The sequence below is a fragment of the Octopus sinensis genome, linkage group LG2 (genome assembly GCF_006345805.1).
Source record: "Octopus sinensis linkage group LG2, ASM634580v1, whole genome shotgun sequence".
Classification (NCBI taxonomy): domain Eukaryota; kingdom Metazoa; phylum Mollusca; class Cephalopoda; order Octopoda; family Octopodidae; genus Octopus; species Octopus sinensis.
Genome location: NC_042998.1, coordinates 84,123,516 through 84,146,015, shown reverse-complemented (window position 1 = coordinate 84,146,015; position 22,500 = coordinate 84,123,516).

Sequence of the window (22,500 nt, the reverse complement as noted above, 5' to 3'; positions counted from 1 at the left end):
ATATTTATGTATGTATGTATGTATGTATCTATCTGTGTGTGTGTGTGTGTGTGTGTGTGTGTGTGTGTTTGTGTGTGTTTGTGTGTGTATATATGTATGTATGCATGTATGCATGTGTGTTTTTATGTAGACAAATAAATTAACCAATGTGTGTGTGTGTGTGTGTGTGTGAGTGCGTATTAAGTAAATTAACAGAGAGAGACAAAGAGAGAGAGGGAGAGAGAGAATGGAGAGAGGGGGAGAGAGAGATGCCATGTGTATGCGAGTGGTTAGAGGTGACAGCTACAAGACCATTAATCTAGAGAAGAAGCAGAGGGCGAAAGAGAAGTGAGCTCTGAAGTACACTCAAGTTGACAGAAAGATGGTTGAAGAGAGAACAGTGTGGACACTTACTGATATGAAACATCCTAACAGGCAGCTTCTGATTCATGCTATTAGACATGGCTGCAACTTACAGCAACATAGTTTTTTTAATTTTCAGAAGCCTTACAATGTGAAACATGATCGAAAGCTTCGTATGTAGATGCTAGGATTTGTAAGTAGATTCATACTTTGTGGTACTCGGAACCGCCAGTTTTAATTCTGAGTTCAATTACTGCCCAGATTTACTATGAATTCCATGTTTCCGAGATTAATTAAAGTACTAAGCAAATACTGGATTTGATATAATCAACTACATACACACGAACACACTTACACGATGGGCTTCTTTCTGTTTCCGTCTTCCAAATCCGCTCACAAGACCTTGGTCGACCAGTGGCTGTAATAGAAAACGTTTGTCCAAGCAGCCACTTAATAAAACTGAACTTGGAATCATGTGGTCGGGAAGAAAACTTATCATACAACCACGTCTGCGCCTATATGTTTATTAAACTCATACAAGTTTTATAGTGATTTTGTCTTCAAAGTTTCAGCTTGTTCGTAATTTGAAAGTGCTAAATCTGAAACTAGGAAGGACACTGTCAATATAATGGACTGAAAGTATTTAGTATCAAGAGAAGATACTTATGAAAAAATATTCTGTGATATTTTGCAATAATGTTTTTGTCAGAATGAGCTTTGCATGTTCAGTAAAGGAAATAAATGGTTAGTTTTTAAAATCAGAAAAATGGATATCGGATAAGAAAACTAAGACGAAGTTAGTATACAATAAATGAGAATTGAATTTTTTGTAAGTGAAATAGAAAAAAAGTCCAGATTGTGAAGGAAGAGAAGTTCAAATAAAGTCGTTCAGTTGAGGAAGTTTGTAGTCGACAAGTGAATAAAATAGTGAGAGGAAGAGAATACTGATTTAAGAAAGTTAGAAAGAGAGAAAGTGTGAGTACAAATTCAACTACAGAAAGCTCCTATATTGTTTTCTGTAATTGAATTTGGCTAAAGTTCCCATGAAAGCGGATTGAAATTATGCAGTGGTTTGTGATGAAAAGAGAGTTGAGTTAAGTTACAAAATAGATAGAAGCAAATGAAAATATGGCATTAACAACGTTTCTAGGGGGCAAAATGAAGATATTTTCATAACTATTTTTTAACGGAAAATATTGGGAAAATTAAAAGAAGGTGGAAAATATTGAAATATTAAATCTTTCAATAAAGGTGAAAGAATCTGCTGAATGTTTAGAACCCATAAAAAGAGCTCTATAAACCTGAAATAATTGGATAATAATAGAATAATGCAAAGCAATAATATAATTCTTTCTACGGGAAGCACAAGGCCTCAAATTTGGGGGAAGGGATTAAGTCGATTACATCGAACCTAGTGCGTAACTGCTACTTATTTAATCGACCCTGAAAGGCGAAGTCGACCTCGGTGAAATTAAAATTCAGAACTTAGCGAAAGACGAAATACCGCTAAGCATTTCGCCCGGCGTGTTAACAATTCTGCCAGTTCGCTGCTTTCAAAGCAATAGTATAATCTTTTCTTCACTAGGCACAAGGCCTGAAATTTTGGGGGAAGGGCTAGTCGATTAGATCGACCCCAGTGCGTAACTAGTGCTTATTTTATCGACCTCGAAAGGATGAAAGGCAAAGTTGACCTCGGCGAAATACCAATTTCTTTACTACCCACAAGGGGCCAAACACAGAAATGGACAAAACAACTGATTGGGATCAGTAATATGTTATGATTTTACATAGAATATGAATATAGAAATTATATAAAATATTAAAAAATTGAATGAAATTAACAATGCAGAGACAACACAAATGTAGTGATGATCAGGCCACGCTCCAACCCCACCAATCTATTGCTGGTACCTTGTTTTTGTTCTTCTTTTATAGCCTATTCACACGGTTCCTTGCACGCACAACATGCTTCCATCTCTTTTTGAACATACTCTCCAACAGACACCTCTTCTCCAGTCAGACCTTCCTTTTCAAAGGAAAAGTAAAAAATGATCGTAAATCGTGACAGAACATAAAGTTGCCTGTCTTAATGCTTTTTATCCTAGTTTTCCATACTGCCTCTTTCGCTATTGCTACAACCGTGAGAAAACAACTCTTACCTTCGCTTGTTAAAACTTCTGGTGGGTCAATTTTTATAATTGACTCAGTCGACAGCCGTACTCTTCCTTCACCGGACAACAGGTGTTCAGCATAAACCCACATTTCAGATACCTCCAGACACTGGACAATAGCGTGAGAGACGGTTCCCCTGTCTTCCCCGCATCTTGGACAGGTCGGGGGCTGACGCTTACCATGTCTTTCGAGCTTATCCCAAACGGGCAAGGCACCTCTGTAACATTGCCAGGTCAAGGACTTTTGAAAATTGTCCAATGTCCTCAATCCGAATATACGATGGAACAGGCTATACCCAAGACCTAGAGTCGCCCCCAGGTCATCGTCACATTCAGACTCTACCAACCCACTATATAAAATTCGTGTAGAACCCTCACCGCTGGCGTTGCCCGAGAGCCGGAATAGTAGGAGGGCCTTACGGAACTCTTTATGCCATTCACTCGGCCTCGGTCTACGAAAACGCCAGGCTTCCTCTTCCCAAAAACTTTTAAACTCAGGGAACATTTGTTTGGCCAGCAGAGACCACATCCGTTCACCACCCAGGAGAATCCAGAGATGCCTCAACCTCAACGCATGCCTGCGCATTATTAATCAAAGCATCCCTAAACCTCCCTTTAACGGCTTTTGACAACATACAGAGCGTTTCACAAGTGGTGACCTGCTCTTCCACAAAAAGCGAAAGAGTTGTCTCTCCAACCTGATCAACCACGAATCCGGACAGGGCACGACGGTCAGGCGGTAAGTAATGACCGATGCGATAAACACAGTGGCCACCTCCACCCTCCCTTTCAGGGATAGCCACCGATAAGACCAGGTCTTGACTACTGCAGCCACCCTACTCGAAACCTCCGTCCAGTTCTTCTCTATCTGGAAGCCTGGTCCAAACCAGACTCCCAGTTAGTTAACCGGTCCCTCTGTCCAGCACCCAACAACGCTGTCTGAAGGCATGGACTTGCCAACCCAGGTGCCGAGCTGCAAGCCGACCAACTTTTCCCGGTTAATCTTTGCTCCTGCCACCGTCTCGTAAACCTCAATAACCTTATCCACTTCACGTAGGCGTGCTACTGTGGTTACGCTGATAGTGATATCGTCCACGTAAGCTGTAACAAACTCCGCTAAACCTGGTTCTCTCGGGATGCCACTCAACCTTCGCAGTTGGAGCTCAAGAGCCACCACATACAAAAGTGGTGAGAGCGGACTTACTTGACGAACCGAGCGCCTGATGCAGAACGGCTTCGAAAGGAAACCGTTCACCCGAACTATCGAGTCAATGTTGTGATACAAAGCGATAAACCACATGAGGAAGCCAAGGCCTAGGCCGAACCGCGCAAGCGCAGTCGCCAGGTATCGATGGTCAACCCTATCAAAAGCTTTAGACTGGTCCAAATGGACCAATGCCCCACCTTTGTCAGATTTAACACCAACCCTCTCTATGGTATAGCGAATAAGATGGAGATTATCCTGAATGGTTCAACATGGGATGGCACATATCTGTGCCTCCCTGACTATACCATTCACGACACTCGCCAACCTTTTTGCTAAGACCTTGGCCAAAATCTTCACTTCTGCGTTTAACAGAGTAATGGACCTGAAATTATCTAAAACGTCCCCCTTGTCCGAGTCCTTTCTGACCAAAGTCACTACTTCCCGGCGTACAGACCTGGGGATAAACCCATTCTGTTGCCAGTTCGCGTACACGTCAGCCAGTAGGTGCCCGAACAAGTCTGGCATACATTTATACAGCTCGTACGGAAGACCATCAAGTCCCGGCGATTTACCCGCTTTACAGTCGGTCATAGCCTCCATCACCTTCACAGGCGTCATCGGCCCTTTGCAAGACTCCGCATTCGACCCCGAGAGGTATGGCAGCCCGACAGCCCGACAAGAAAGTCCTTGAGGACTTCCCCACCATCAGGACCTTCATCACCTCCGAACAGCTAGGTGAAGTACTCCTGAAAGGCTTCACACATTTCCTCGGGTTCGTTTACCAAGACACCATTTTCATTCGTCAAAGACTGAATAGTGAAACTATTTCCTTGTCTAGCTTCCACCACTCGGGTCCATCCAGCGGCCTTGATTCCTTACTTCCCACCATACGTAACTTAGCTCTGGCAATATTCCCATGTGTTGGGCTTCAAGTTGCTGGTTCAACTCCAGTCTCTTCACCTTCACTTGGTCCGCATTACCAGTCCTCCAGGCTTCTAGTTCCTTAACTAGACCGTCTCTTATTCTTAGCTAAACTTATGCTAAACCTAATAGACTCATATTTTATGGTTCTTTTTAGGGCGTAACACCATTTGTTATTTATGATGGTACCTGTCAATGCCTTCTATATTAACATCTCGATCCGCTTTCTGTACTCCTCAATCGCCAAACGGCGATCCCTGTCTATGCAACTTATCTACAGTCAGCTTACAGGTAACCATCTTGTGATCACTGTAACTGACTAGATAAAACTGTGGACACTTAGCTATGGACTTATCTGTTTTTCTAATTAAAACACTATCTATATATGTTCTGGAAGACCTATCACTATTTGACCACGTCTACTGTGGAGTGTTCGGGTGTTCCAACCTATATGGATTTGCTAGCTGAAAGTGACTCAGCAGATCCCGTAAGCCAGGGTTATATTTTCTATCCATGTTCGAGCCAACACAATCTGTGAGTGCGTCACAGATTGTGTTAAAATCTCCTATCAGTACTAGCGAATGTGACGTGGCCAGGAACTTGCCCAGGTCACGAAAATATTAACTTTGCGGGCCCATAACATTGGGTGCATAAATTGCAACCACCCTGATTATCTTGCCACAACTGAATCTCAGGTCAAGGACGACCAACCTGCCTTCTGGATCAGAAAAAACTTTTTCTCGGCTACCCGGTTTCTTTTTAGTATGACCAATATCCCACCCCCACCTCCCGCCCGACTAGGAGAAACGTATTTCTCATAGCCGTTCAGGAGGAGGAGCAGATCTCTTGGCCCTTTCACCGAGGTTTCCGTTGCAACAATCACATCCAATGTTCTTGCCCTGATGACATTTAGGAAGCGCCTTTGCTTCCAACTAGACATCACGCCACGAACATTTACACAACCAATGTGAATAGACATTACTTACATATTTAATCCGGGGTGTCTTGTGGAGAGGGTCTCTCCACCTTTTCTTGACATAGGGTCGAAGGAGGCAAGTCTTGAAAAATGGATTGATTAAAATTCAATCTCATCACCGACACCGACTTTCTTTACGTGTTAGGTAATACATTATGAGTCTTTTTATCCATTTCGTAGAACTCGTAGTTCTGATATTTATTAGAAAATTCTGCAATCCTACTGGCTGATTTTTTTCGCTTTTATTTCACTCATTAAATCTTCATTTTTACTGTATAACGCGACTATCCCTCTCTCTTCTGCTTCCTTTACTATTTTTGGTTTGTCTCTTTTCGCAGTTTTTTTGGTCTTAGTTCGACCTGTTTTTGTTGATTTGAGTTTTCCATTTTTTTTTGTTGTGTTAGTTGATTTCTTTTCTTCTGTTTCTCTCTCTCTCCTCCTCATCACCATCGGATTCTTCCTCGCCGTCTCTACAGTGTTTTTTTATATGGCCCAGCTGGCCACACTGGAAACATCGGGGCTTACGTCGCTCAATGAATACGTTTAGGAATTCCTCCCCAATTTCTATTTTCTCCGGGAACTGTTCTAAAATTGATTGTTCTGCTTGTATTAGGTGAACCGTTTGACCGGTTCAATAAGCCTTTTCTGTGACGGTAGCCTGAAGGAGCGTTATATTATCTTCCTTTTTTTGCCAGGACTGCCGCCATCAACCACACAGGGTCGACTTGAGGTGGGATTCTTGGTATACGTATCTTTGACATCCTCATTCCCATATATATTGGAATTAAAACAACGCCCTCTGCTTCTAAAGATTTAACTGAGTGCATTTGTGCACTTTCTATATCTTGTAGTCGTACTTCGATAGTACCAAACTTCTTCCCTCTGGCTAGGTATTTGATATCATGCCAGATGGGTTTCAAGCACTTCTCAATTTTCTCTTCGCTCACTCGATCAATTTTTTTCTTTTAGATAGTAAGCTTTAAAAATAATTGTTTTTCTTTTTTCTAACATTAATAGTTCTTCCGGGGGTTGAACTTTCACAACACCGTCTTCAATTGTTATCATATCTTTGTACTTTATGAGGTCATTTTTGTTTGTCGACAGCTGGCGGGTTCCATCTCCAGCCGCCGACGCAAAACTTCTTTTTTGTTTATTTACTTCTGTTTGAAGGCTTTTCACGTCAATATTCCTCTTTGCAACAGTACACATTTAAGGTGGCGAGAAACGTTAGCACGCCGGGCGAAATGCTTAGCGGTATTTCGTCTGCCGTTACGTTCTGAGTTCAAATTCCGCCGAGATCGACTTTGCCTTTCATCCTTTCGGGGTCGATAAATTAAGTACCAGTTACGCACTGGGGTCGATGTAATCGACTTAATCCCTTTGTCTGTCATTGTTTGTCCCCTCTATGTTTAGCTCCTTGCGGGCAATAAAGAAATAACAGTACACATTGATGGTTGGGGAAATTCACTTTCAGAAGGATCAGAAATATCGCCAAATATTAAGGTTTCAACCTTTTTTGCCTCTCTATTGGTTGACGACTCTTCGACAGACGAAGTTACACTTTTCGGCATCTTGCCAGCAATTAATGTTTTCCCCCCAGTGGAAAACATACGATAGTTTTCGAACGAAGACTATCACACAACTAATTATAACGGGAACAATAATTATAACAGAAAATAACACAAAAACAGTCAATAGAAACTTAAACCTATTTGCACTCCAATAATAATTACTAATAAATACAAACTCACACAGACGAAATACCTATTTCTTTACTACCCACAGAGGGGACAAACAAGGACAGACAACGGATTAAGTCGATTACATAGACCCCAGTGCATAACTGGTACTTAATTTATCGACCCCCGTAAGGATGAAAGGCAAAGTCGACTTCGGCGGAATTTGAACTCGGAACGTAGCGGCAGACGAAATACTGCTAAGCGTTTCGCCCGGGGTGCTAACGTTTTTGCCAGCTCGCCGCCTGAGAAATTCTTTTCTAATCTAAGCACAAGACCCGAATTTTTTGGGGAGGGGGCCAGTCGATTAGATCGACTTTTATCGAGCACCAATTGATTGAAAGGCAAAGTAGACCTCGGCTGAATTTGAACTCAGAACGTAAAGACTGACGAAATACCTATTTCTTTACTACCCACAAGGAGCTAAACACAGAGAGGACAAACAAGGAAAGACAAACGGATTAAGTCGATTATATCGACCCCAGTGCCTAACTGGTACTTATTTAATCGACTCCGAAAGGATGTAAGGCAAAGTCAATCTCGGCTGAATTTGAACTCAGAACATAAAGACAGACGAAATACCTATTTCTTTACTACCCACAAGGGGCTAAACACAGAAGGGACAAACAAGGACAGACAAACGGATTAAGTCGATTACATCGACCGCAGTGCGTAACTGGTACTTAATTTAATCTACCCCGCAGGATGAAAGGCGAAGTCGACATCGGCTGAATTTGAACTCAGAACGTAACGACAGACGAAATACCGCTAAGCATTTCGCTCGGCGTGCTAACGTTTCTGCTAGTTTGTTGCCTAGTTAATCTATAGGCTATCTGTTCGACGACAGTGATGTTGATGATTAGCGTCAGATTAATCCTGATCAAGGAGATCTACGATCTGAGCATTCCTATAATAACTATCCTATCTTATATTTTAGACAATGTATCTAGAACCTCGTTACACAATCTGTTCAGTTTAAAGATGGTTTAAGATTGGTTTAAGGGTATTTATCTGCTATTTCTAGTGGGCTGAATAGTGGCTTTGTAAAAGCTGGCTGTTTGGTTCTTATTCTTATCATCCGCGTCATTTCTTCTATGGTATTAAATATCCAGTTAATCAGTAATTATACATAGAAATGACTTTGGGGGTTTTCTGAGTTACCTGAATTCTGTTTGCATGATTACAGAACAGACGTAAGAGAGAGAGAGAGAGAGAGGAGAGAGAGAGAGAGAGAGAGAGAGAGAGAGAGAGAGAGGTGCTACGTCTGTTCTGTAATCATGCAAATATAATTCAGGTAACTCAGAAAACCCCCAAAGTCATTTCTATGTTTGTGAAAGTGCGTATGTCTATCTATCTATCTGTCTATCTATCTATCTATCTATTTATCTATCTATCTATCTATCTATCTATCTATCTATCTATCTATCTATCTATCTATCTATCTATCTATCTATCTATTATCTATCTATCTATCTGTATATATATATATATATATATATATATATAAAGGTGGGTGTTTGTGTGTGTGTATGTATGCATGTATATATTTATATATATGTATATATGTACGTATATATATGTACACACATACACCCACATATGACGTGATACCCCAGTATGGTTGCAATCCAATGAGTGAAAAAAGTAAAAGGGCAGAAGATTTTATATTCTACATATGTATTTCATGCATTTAAATATGTCTTTATTAGTGGCTTTATGTGTCATTTAGTGGCAGTGTGATAAGAAGCTTGCTTCCCAATCACATGGTTCCGGGTTCAGTTCCACTTCGTAGCACCTTGGCTAAGTGTCTTCTAGCCGACTCTCGGGCCGACTAAGGCCTTGTGAGTGGATTTGGTAGACAGAAACTGAAAGAAGCCCATCGTATATATATATATATATATATATATATTTATATATGTGTTTGTTGTTTGTGTCTGTGTTTGTCCCCCACCATCGCTTGACATCCAGTGTTGGTGTGTTTACGTCCTCGTCACTTAGCGGTTCGGCAAAAAGAGAACGATAGAATAAGTACTAGGCTTACAAAAAATAAGTCCTGGGTCGATTTATTGGACTAAAGGTGGTGCTCCAGCATGGCCGCAGTCAAATGACTGAAACAAGTAAAGAATATATATATTTATATATATATATATATATATAATATATATATATATATATATAATATATATATATATGTATGTATGTATTGTCTTCCTTTCTGTTGAAGAGCATAGGCTCGAAACATAAAAGTTTCTCCCCGAGCGCTAAACTAATACATCTGTTTGTTGTTTACACACCCGCCTTCGTCTTTCTTTTTGTAAATTCCAACTAGTGGTGGCTTAGTGGTTCGAGCATTCGGCTCACGATCGTAATGTCGTGAGTTCAATTCCCGGCGACGCATTGTGTCCTTGAGCAAGACACTATATTTCACGTAGCTCCGGTTCACTCAGCTGGCAAAATTGAGTTGTACCTGTATTTCAAAGGATCAGCCTTGTCACACTCTGTGTCACGCTGAATCTCCCTGAGAACTACGTTAAGGGTACACGTGTCTGTGGAGTGCTCAGCCACGTGCATGTTAATTTCACGAGCAAGCTGTTCCGTTGATCATATCAACTTGAACCCTCGTCGTCGTAACCGACGGAGTGCTCCTTATAAGATATGTGTGTGTGTGTGTGTGTATGTGTGTATGTATGTCTGTCTGTATGTGTGTATGTATCTATGCATGTGTGTATGTGTGGAGAAAGAGAGAGAGAGAGAGAGAGAGAGAGAGAGAGAGAGAGAGTCATACGTATTTGTACATTGAAATGCATCTATATACTTCTATATATATATATATATATACCAACATATAAGTACATATGCATATGTGTGGTCATGCGTGTGCTTGTTGGTGGGGCTTATTATACAGCTTTCTCTCTCCTTCTCTCCCTCCCCCTATTTCTCACAATGGTTATGCTGAGCTGATTATAGTTGAAAATCTATGACTACACACCCACACACACATACACACACATATTAGATATAAGGTATTTTTCGTTGTGCTTATTGTCCTGTATCTCTTTTTTTGCTTGTCTTGTCTTGGTTTGTGTCTATGTTTTTCGTCTCTCTATGTGTTCGACGTCTTTTTGGTGTCCTGTACACAATAATGCGTGTAATATGTACATGTAGAGGTAGGTACGTACATATATGTTATATATATGCATATGTTCTTTTTATTAACATATATACGACTAAACGCACGCAACCCATTAAGTAAGATTGTTCGTTTATCAAGTTAGCCTTGATATTAACTCTCACGCGACTCTGCATCTTTCTTTCTTTCTTTCTCTCCCATTCCCTTTTTCGTCTTTTTTCCCTCACTTAACTTGTCTCTTCCTCTCTCTCTCATTCTTCATTCTCTCTCTCCCTTTCACACTATTCTTCATGGTCTCCTCGCACCATTCCCTTCTCTCTCTTCCTCTTGCTCCTCCTCCTCCCATTCCCGTCGTCCATCTGCGACGATACTTCCGTCGTAACTGCTATCCTGTCTTTTCTCGCCCGCCTTCTAAGGCTACTGGTCGACAATTTTTCTCTCTCGTCGTCCACTATAATCCAGCGTTTGCAATGCTTTTTCGTCTGGCGTTAACAGCCTTCTTATCTTGTTCTCCTTGTCCTGTCTCTCACTGTTATATATTTATTTTTCCACTGTTTATATATATTTTTTACTGTTTATATGTTGTACTGTCGTTACCGTCTTGCTTTTTTACCCCTCTGCGAAAAGATCTCAGAATTTTAATTGATTTGCTTTTCGCAGGAAGGAAGTTTTCTTCGAAGTATACGTCTCGCTGTTATCCTTCGAAACGTTTATGAGATGAAACCTTAGCGACTGAAGAAGGGGATTTTTCGTTGGCTTATTGTCCTGTATCTCTTTTTTGCTTGTCTTGTTCCTTGGTTTGTGTCTATGTTTTTTCGTCTCTCTATGTGTTCGACGTCTTTTTGGTGTCCTGTACACATATAGGGTGAGGCGTGTATATGTACGTGTAGAGGTAGGTACGTACATATATGTTTATATATATGCATATGTTCTATTTTATTAACATATATAATATATATATATATATATATATATATAGTATATATATTATATATATGTATGTAGTAATATATATGTACATATATATGTAATGTATATATATATATACTATGTATATTATATATATATATATGTGTAATAATATATATATATATTATATATATATATATATAAGATGTATGTATGTATGTATATATATATGTGTGTGTATACACACATACATTTCATACGAACATAAAAGACAGCCATGGATTTTCAACTGTCCTCAAGCATAATGTAGAAAAGATAGATAGATAGAAAGGAGACAGAGAGGGAGAGAAAGGGGAATAAAGAAATAGAAAAATGAGAGAGAAAGAGAGAGAGAGAGAGAGGGGTGGGGAGTGAGGTAGAGAAAAAGAAAGCGAGAACTTGTGAAAACGAGAGAGAATGAGATAAAAGATTTATTAACTTTATTTAAAGGTGGTGGATGTTGTGTTAAATATTAATGAATGCTGTTGCATTAGCGTTGCCATGGATCATCGCTAGCGATTTCCGCTGCAATCCAATGCGTAAAATAGCAAGGAAATGAGCTTACATCAAAGGTAATATGGAAGCTAGCATTGAACTTATTTGAACTTACTACACAGTAAGACCTCATCAGTGGGGCAGGGTAATATATATATACATACATATATATATATATATATATATATATATATATATATATATAATATATATATATATATATATATATATATATATATATATAGATATTATATATATATATATATATACACACATATATATATATATTCAAAGAAATTCCAAAGTGTTTCAACAGTTAAACACCTCCTGTCACAACCTGGGACCTTGAAGACTGCTATAATGCAAGAAAGTATACTAGTCCCTTAATATTTTATATTCAATATTTCATCTATTCAATAAGACAATCAATACTTCAATTCATTTTATTTATTATATATATTATTTATACTATATTTCTATATTCTACATTAATATTATAAAGAATATAATAAAACATAAAAAACAGACGTGTTGAAATTTCTTCTTTGATAATATATATATCCGTCTATACACAATCATAGAAAACCCCTTTATATATATATATTATATATATATACCACAACCATCCCTCACACAGATATACATGCAGACACACAGGTATATATATATATATGTGTGTGTGTGTGTGTGTGTATGCATGCAAACGAAACGGAAGTGCACAGTTTAAAGATCAAAGCAAAAAGTAAACAAAAACAAAACGGAAACCAGATAAAGGCACTCATTATTTTAAGAAATCCTAGAAATAAATACAAAATATATAGAAAATAAAACAAGAATTGATTAAATACCATTAATTAATAGGTTAACTAATCGTAGTATTATTATTCACCAGTTGCTACGTTCTGAATTCAAATTCCTTCGAGGTCGAGTTTGCTTTCATCCTTTCGGGGTCGATAAACTAAGTACCAGTGAAGCACTGGGGTCGATATGATCGATTAGTCCCCTCCCACCAAATTTCAGGCCACGTGCCTATAGTAGAAAGGATTATTATATTATTAATTATTATTGAGTGAGAGAGCATTCTGCCATCAAAGTGACACTGGGGTAAAATATACGAAGCCCATATACCCATCATGACTACCCGTCTGATAAAGGTACACCAGGCACATGCATCACAACATATGTGCGCGACATGGTGATCTCATATCAAGATAAACAGCACATGACCTTGCAGGTGGGGCCAGTTAAATTTTTCTTCATTTTGAGTAGCCCATCCTGCTCAAACGGTCCCTGAATAAGGGTTGTTTAAGGATGTTGAAAGAACCACCCATGTTTCCAGAGGTGAACTATTCAAACCCCAAGAATCCCTCTCAACACATGGCTATGATGCTCCCCCACTACTTCTGCTCGTGATCAGAGATGCACATATCGTCAGCCACTAAGGGACATGCTCAACTGGTTAAGGTCAAACAACTGACAAGCAAATCTGTGGTATTGAGGCAGAATATTGCTGTAGCCCATCTTTTATACCAAGACAAAACAATGTACATGATAACAAACTTCCAATCAGTTAAGATCAGAAGCCATGAGAGCCACTGCCTGGTACTGCATCTATTATTATTATTATTATTATTATTATTATTATTATTATTATTATTTTATTATTATTATTAGTTAGGCGGCGAGCTAGCAGAATCGTTAGCACACCTTGCGTTCTGAGTTCAAATTCCGCCTTTCATCCTTTCGGGGTCGATAAATTAAGTACCAGTGAAACACTGAGGTCGATGTAATCGACTCATACCCTCCCCCAAAATGGCCGCCCTTGTGGCAAAATTTGAAGCCATTATTATTATTATTATTATTATTATTTTATTATTATTATTATTATTATTATTATTATCTTTTTTCAGTTCTGTTTCCATTTCTTGCCGAGTGTCTTCCTGACACCCAGGGGAGAGACACGTACTGTATACATTGGTAGGCCATCAAAATAAACACACCAGATTGTCCATTTACAAAGTCATGTGACAGAGAAAAAGGGAAAGAGAGAGAGGAAAACGAAAAGATAAGAAATAAAAAAGTAAACAAACAAAATAAAAGGGAAAAGAGAAAGAAAATTTACAGCGACAATGCTATTCTCAGTGTGTCTGATATACCAGTCAAGACACTCTTTCGCACTTCCTGTATGGATGGTAAGCCAGGAGTCATTCTTAAATAATTTTCAGTTCCTTTTTTGATCATTCTAAGTGCTCCTACAATCACTGGTATTGTAACCGTGTTGAGATGCCACATCTTTCCGATTTCGATTAGCAAATCGTTATATTTTCTGAGCTTATCAAATTCTTTTGCCGAGATATTATGCTCACAGGGTATGCTCATGTCAATCAATAAACAAACTTTATTGTTTTAGTCTTGGTTTGTTTGCTTTGATGGTCCAGTCTGTACATACTGGGAAGTTCCAAATAATATTTACATTTTCTCCCTCAGTTACAGCTCATTTGTCAGCAGTTTTGATTTTATAATGCCGACACATTATCCAGTGTAGATATTGACCAACTCTGCCATATCTTGATTTGTACTCTACATGTACTAAAACCAAACATCCAGTGATAAGGTTGTCGACTGTTTCTATCCCATCGTTGCAGTATCGGCACTTTGGGTCTGACAGATAATTGAGAATGATGAGGGGATAATGAAAATTTTGCTTTGCATGGTGATGTCTTTCTGGAAAGAATGACATACATAACAACTGCGAGAGGCACATTCGATGCTCAATACATGAATGATATACCGGCACATTGGAGATTGATTAACAGTTGAATGAAAAGGGGGTGAAAAAATCCATGCGGCCCTAATTCAACAAAGAAGCATTTGAAAGGCTTTGTTAGTAAACAACACTTTTTTTATTGAAAGTTACACTTTACTAGATTTGAAGACATAAAACACACTTAAGCAAATGTAATATCTAAAAAGTAAAAAAATCACTCTTGGTCGCATATGCGAAGATGTGTCTCACATAAGATTTTATGCATTAAAAGCTGTTTTGAATATAAGCTGCTGAAATTCGGGTGCTTCTAATATAACCGTGCAGTTTTTATGCTATCAAGTGTAGCACTCTAAAAGAGAATAAGCACGAACATACATATTGCAGGTGTTTCAAATGTTACCCTCAAAATTGGATTTATCTTAACATATAGAACAAAAAGAACTTTCCTTATTCTGAGCTTTCGAAGAATTAACATTCTCTCACGAAGCAATTGAATAATCCAGTTACGTAACTAAGTCATACTATCTTCACTTGACTAACTACACAAAAGCTCATGCACTAATGTTGGCATATGTGCATGCTTCAATGCCTTTTTTTCTTAATTTCTCATTTTTTCTGATTCTTTCTTCTTTTCCTCTATCCTCTCCCATTTTTTCTATGTTCAGCAATTCCATTATTAATGTATTGCTTTCTGTTAAGTTTATTTAGTTTTTTTTCTTCAAAATTTTAAAATTCTCTTTTAGTTTTTGTTTTTCCGACACTTAAGACACACTACTCTGTTTAGGGGAAATTATTCATCTCTCCTACCTAGAGGTTTGTACCTCAACGGTAGGGGAAACTGTTTATCAATTTTGTTTTGTTTCAAAGAAGTATAGGACGAACAATTGGAAAGAGAAGGAATTACATGGCTAATTCATGTAACAAACCGAAGAATTTTGATGTAATGAACGCTGATTGTGAGTGACAAATGAAAATTTGAAACAAGGCACTAAATCTCTAATTAAAGCTACCCAGAATCAAGTTATTAGAACGAACTTGATGAAAATAAGATTAATAAAATTCAGTGAGAGAGCAAACACAGAATCTGTGGAAGAGGAAGCGAAAGTACTAACCTCTTGAATGAGTGTAGTAAACTGGCACAAAAAGAGTATAAGCGTAAGCATAACTGTATTGGTAAAAACTGTGCATAGAGTTGTTAGCCGAGTGTGAGTAGCAGAAACTAGCAAAAAAAAAATGGTATGAATAATAATTACAAGATTTTATAGGATTTCTTCACAAAGACTGACCATACTACTGAAATAAGGAGACCAGATGTGATCATAGAAAGCAAAGTAAACAGAGTAAGATCATAGACTGCGTAAACTCATTGAGTGGATACCAAATAAATTAAGAAAATTTAGAACTATCAGGAGTAATGAAGTAATTGTGGCAGACAAAGGTGACAATTGTTCCTGTGGTAACTGGTACACTTGGCAAAACACCCAAACAGCTACCTAGGAGACTGAAGGATACTGGAATTAAGTGAAGCATTGTTGACTTACAGAAAAGTGCCACCCTGTATTCTACAAGAATTTCAAGAAAGATTCGTGAGATTTGAGGAGACTTGTTCCACATACCTCAAAACATCCCCGTCAACTAATGTAACATTTAAAAGCTCGAACAATAATAACAGCAATAATAATAAAAGCAAAACAACAGCAACAACAAGAGTAGTAGCAGCAGCAGTAGCAACAACAACAACAACAACAACAAAAAAAAAACAAAAAAAAACAACTATAGTTTACACTGCAGCATTGTTATGTTTGTGGATATATTCGGTCTTCGCTATTATTCGAGTTGACTCAGGATTGGCTACTCACATAAATTCTATCAATAATAAGACTAATCCTGAATTAACTCGAATAATAAGCGAAGACTGAATACATCCACAAACAACAGAAAAAATATTCAGCTATTACAAAATCAAGATAATTGAGAGGAAGTAAGAACGTCAGCCAAACATGGTCACTGACAGCAATGATTGTCCCCATCTATTGGCATATATCTATCTACACCTGTTAGGCGGCGAGCTGGCAGAAACGTTAGCAGGCCGGGCGAAATGCGTAGCCGTATTTCGTCTGCCGTTACGTTCTGAGTTCAAATTCCGCCGAGGTCGACTTCGCCTTTCATCCTTTCGGGGTCAATAAATTAAGTACCAGTTACGCACTGGGGTCGATGAAATTGACTTAATCTCTTTGTCTGTCTTTGTTTGTCCCCTCTATGTTTAGCTCCTAATATATCTATCTACACTTGTCAGAGATAAAAGTCAATAAACCTGACATGGTGAACAGGGACGAGAAGGACAGGATGTGTATACTTATCGACATTGAAATGCATCCCGAAAGAAATACTTCCAGTACAATCACAAAAAAGCTGAATAAATACAAAAACTTGGAGATCGAAATAAAACATGATGAAGATCGGAATAATGCAATTGGAATAACAGGAATCTTAAAAAAAAGGGAATTGAAAAGTTTGCCAACCATATTCTAGCCGACATTAAATGGGATACGGTTGGCAAACTTTATCCATTAACTTGGAATAACTCATTCAATAAAGAGTTCTGTAAATCAACTGACATCTTTCCAATAGTGTAACACGCCCATAGTTTGGACTCGTCTTTACAGGATATAGGTAGTCAGCACAAACGTCAGACGCGCAGATAAGACTGCAAGTGAGATAGGAACAGCGGTGTTATGTGCAGGAAGAGACGCTTTTCAATGTCTTTCATTGCTTGCCTTGAAGCATGCAGATACTACTCGACTCAAAGTTGCGTGCTACTCTTAAGAATCGGCAGCGCCACTTACATCGGATCACAGCCATCGCCTCAAGTTCCTATGGTTGGAATTAGAACTACTTCAGCTACAATCAAAAGTTGTCCCTATAGCGCTATTTTGGGTGACTCTGAGCGTAACTGCCTTGATCTAGCCACCTGTAAAATATCTTTGAGGCATTCTGGGCTTGTCCAGATTCATTATGTAGCCTATCCATCTGAGGTGAGCCTAAATCATGTCTTTGATGCATGTGGAATTGGTTCTATCAGTTCGTTAGGGCTGATGACACGGTCGTGCAAGCGAATTTGCAAGATGAATCGTAGGGGAACGTTGTGTAATTGCTCAAGCTGTTAGACATGTTTGCGATAGAGCGGAAGAGAGAGAGAGAGAGAGAGAGAGAGAGAAAGAGAGAGAGAGTGAGAGCAAAAGGAAGCTAGAGAAAGTCATGATGGTTTTTCCTATATAATCTTAATTTATATTTAATTTTAAACATACGGCGTCTTCTTAGAAGTTCCGACAAATTTTAGTCACGATTAAATTTAAAGTTATTCTCAGTTTGAAATTTATTTCCTTTACTATTATTTAATTCTATAATTGCATTTGTGCTTACATACTAAGTTACCCTGCAATACACAACACAGAGAGATTGAGTTTGAAGCACTGCTTCGTTTATTAGTTTACGCATGTATGCTACAGTAGCATTACAGTGTCTGTAGAGTTTAAATACTTGGGAAGAGTTATTCGTATGTCATATCTGTATTCTGTTGCACAAAAGTTTTAAAGCAAGTTTTTATTGCCTTCTACTTAATGTATAATTACTTCGTTCAAATTTCGAAATGATAATCACAGACAAAATGATTTAATAAGCATAAGCATGTGTGTGTGTGTTTAAGTGTTTATGTACACACACACACACGCACACGCACACATGTATGTATATATATATATATATATATATATATATATGTGTGTGTGTGTTGTGTGTGTGTGTGTGTGTGTGGTGTGTGTGAGAGCATGTATTTATGCATGTACGTGTGTGTATGTGAAATTGAAGTCAGTCGGCTTCTGTACATATGCTGAGAAACCGGGAGGAAGTCTGTACGGAAACGAACGTTGTTTTAAATATATATTAAGATATATAATAGGATAACGTGCCTGCCTGCCTGCCTGTCTGTCTGTCTGTTTGTACATATGTATGTACGTACGTATAATATGTATGTTATAAACAACATACATAGAGACATAACTTTCGCCCACAAACAAATGCTGTACACATGCACACGGTACGGTCACAGTTACACACATATATTTCTTTATTGCCCACAGGGGGTTAAACATAGTGGGGACAAACAAGAACAGAGAAAAGGGATTAACTCGATTACATCGAATCCAGTGCGTAACTGGTACTTAATTTATTGACCCCCAAAGGATGAAAGGCAAAGTCGGCGGAATTTGAACTCAGAATGTTGCGGCAGACGAAATACCTATCTCTTTACTACCCACAAGGGCTAAACACAGAGAGGACAAACAAGGACAGACAAACGGATTAAGTCGATTTCATCGACCCCAGTGCGTAACTGGTACTTAATTTATCGACCCCGAAAGTATGAAAGGCAAAGTCGACATCTGCGGAATTTGAACTCGGAACGTAATGGCAGACGAAATACAGCTACGCGTTTTGCCCGGCGTGCTAACGTTTCTGTCAGCTCGTCACCTTTACATATATATACACGTGTACGCACCACATAAATAAGCACATATCAACTGCTAAACACAAGCGTTTGCATGCACATACACACACACACATTAGTCTCATGTACGCACGTCCATACACAAACTCACACATATACACACGTCCATATGCGCGTGTGCGTGCACACACACACACACACACACACAAACACACAGAATGCACATCACACCACACAACACATACACTAGGTTACTTGTACACATGCACACACACACCCAGGCCTTGCGTTTGTACACACACATGATAACCGCACGCATACGTGCACACATATAATAACCGCATACATACATCCAGTACATGTAACGCATATCACTCCATCTGCGTAATTATCTCCTTTTCATTCTGCCTTCTGGCTATCTCCTCATGTTGAACTGTTAATCACTAAAAAAATTCTCTCTACGTTTTTAAAAAATTTTCTCTCGCTCATCAGTTGTCGACTGTTTTACTACTCCTTATTTCGTGCTTTTAACGACAAGATAGGAAAACTTCATAAGACAGCAGCATCCAGACATTTTTAAAATATAGAATTTGTGGAGAGTTAGGGCTTCGAACGAACAAACAACAACTGAGTGGACGTACAAAGTAAACAATCGACGAAGACAAACATTAAGGACCGTTAAGCTAAGACGAATTGTGATGGGTAACGCCTGGGAGAAATTTTTAAAGGAAATAGAATAAATAGAAGAGAAGAAAATAGTAGAAGAGAAAAAATGTCGGGAGGCGAGAGAAATGACGCCCAGCCCAGTTGACGTCTTGCCCAGAAAAACAAGAGAAATGAGTAGTAGTCACGTGTGAGCAACAGGTAGAAGGGAAGGGGGACAAGAGAGAGGATGAGGGAAATAAACAAAGAGAGTGAGGAGAAGGGAGAAGGAACGAAAGATAGTAGGGAGTGGAGAAAGAAGGAAAAGGGACAGCAAAGAAGGAGGGGGAGAAAGGAAAATATAGAGGATTATAGAGGGATAAAGAGAAAGAAAGAATACAGAGTGTGGAGTCGCAGAAATTATAGATAAATGTAAGAACTTACTGTGTACACGGCTGCGTTGCATTCGATTATAAGTAAATAAAACATACAAATTAAGTACAGGACATTACCAACGAGTGAAAAAGTACGTAAACACACGAGAGATAAGTACAGGACAAGATACCAAAAGAAGATAACTCGCTCGTCAGTTGTCGACTGTTTTACTATTCCCTATTTCATTCTTTTGGGAAGACTTCATAAGACAGCAGCATCCGAAGTTTTCTTATCTTGTTAAAAGCACGAAATAGGAGTAGTAAAACAGTCGACAACTGACGAGCGAATTATCCTCTTTTGGTATTTTGTTCTGTACTTATCTCTCGTGTGTTTACGTATGTTTCACTCGTTGGTGATGTTCTGTACTTAATGGTTATCTATCTATCTATCTATCTATCTATCTATCTATCTATCTATCTATCTATCTATCTATCTATCTATCTATCTATCTATCTATCTATCTATAAATTTTTTTATATACCCAGGCCTATTCCCCATTTTTAGGAGCGGGTAGCCACAAGATACACACCAGGCATTCCATTCATTCCCCAGCTCAAAGAGGCGAGCCCCGTTCTATGCTCGGGTCAAAGAAGAGAACGCAACTCCCAATATCAGCAGCGGGGTCCGACAGGATGTACTGGTTTGCCCCCCGCCGCATCATGCTGGTTCCGTACCCCTTTGAGCAACATCGCATTCACTTATCCGTCCACAGACACTCTCCAAGCTCTCCTATCATTTATAAGCTCTCTTACCTCTCTCACTTCAACACCTGTAACCACCAAAGCTTTCCTCACTCCATCCCTCCACACAAACTGAGGTCTGCCTCTTGTTCTGCTGCCAATCACTTCTGCCTTCATCACCCACCTTACCATCCACTCCTCATCCATCCTCTCCATGTGGCCAAACCACCTCAACGTTTGTCTATCCATTTTGGTTGTTGGTTTTTCTCTCATTCCTGCTCGCCTTCGCACCTCCTCATTCCTCATCCTGTCCTTCCGTTTCACACCAACCATAGCCCTCAAACATCTCATCTCAAACACTTCTAGTCTCCTCCTTTCCGCCTCTCTCATCCCCCATGTTTCTGCACCATATAACATTATAGGCACAGTCATGCCCTCATACACACTTCTTTTCGCTTTCATAACAACATTTTATCTCTCAGCATACCTTTCACAGCTCCAAGTATCTTGCTCCTCTCCCTCACTCTAAAATCCCACTTCCTCAGCCAATCCCCCATCCGCCGTCACATGTGATCCCAGATACTTAAAAACAATCACTTCTGACATCTCACTTCCTCTAACATCTCACCTCCTCTAACATCTCACCAGTTATACTCAATTCCATCCTACCAGCCATTCCATCTCTCGAACATCTCATAAGCTTACTCTTAGCTATATTCCCTTTCAGCTTCCTCCTCTCACACACTCTTCCAAACTCTATCAACAATCTCCCGAGTTGCTCTTCCGAATCCGCTACCAGTGCTGTATCATCAGCAAACACCTGACTCACCTGCTATTTCTCTCCATTTTCTTCCACCATTTGGGCTCCCAAATAGTGGGAGAAAATGAAGAGAATAAAATTATTTAAGATCGTAAAATTTTAGATAAAAACTATATTCCCATTCAACTGCACAAATTTTTTTTGCACAAACTCTAATGAATTCTAACTGAAAATTGTTACTCAGACTTTAATACCTTAAACTGAAATAGTATAAATCCAAATATCTGTGAACTAAACTGTAAAAGTAAATTTTTAAGAATTGCGCTTTTATAGAAACGAACAACATATCAATGTCATACATCGAATTCACTAAGAATCCCTTCAAATTAAGGTATAACCAACGTTCGTATATGTTCCGTTACCATAACAGCAATGACACTTCCATTTCGATTTTTATGTGGAATCTCCGACTGATAAATATCAAATATTAAATGTTAAAGGATGATTTCCTCTTTCCTTAATTCTTAAACAAGAAGCAAATATGCTTGCCAAATTTGTACAACAGAATATCTAGAAAAATCTCTTTGTAAACATATAACACCTTAAACTGACATCCGTCGGTTACGATGACGAGGGTTTCAGTTGGCCGTCAACCGAACAGCCCGCTCGTGAAATTAACAAGCAAGTGGTTGAGCACTCCACTGCCACGCGTACATTTAACGCAGTTGTCATGGAGATTCAACATGACGCAGAATGTGACAAGGTTGGTCCATTCAAATACATGTG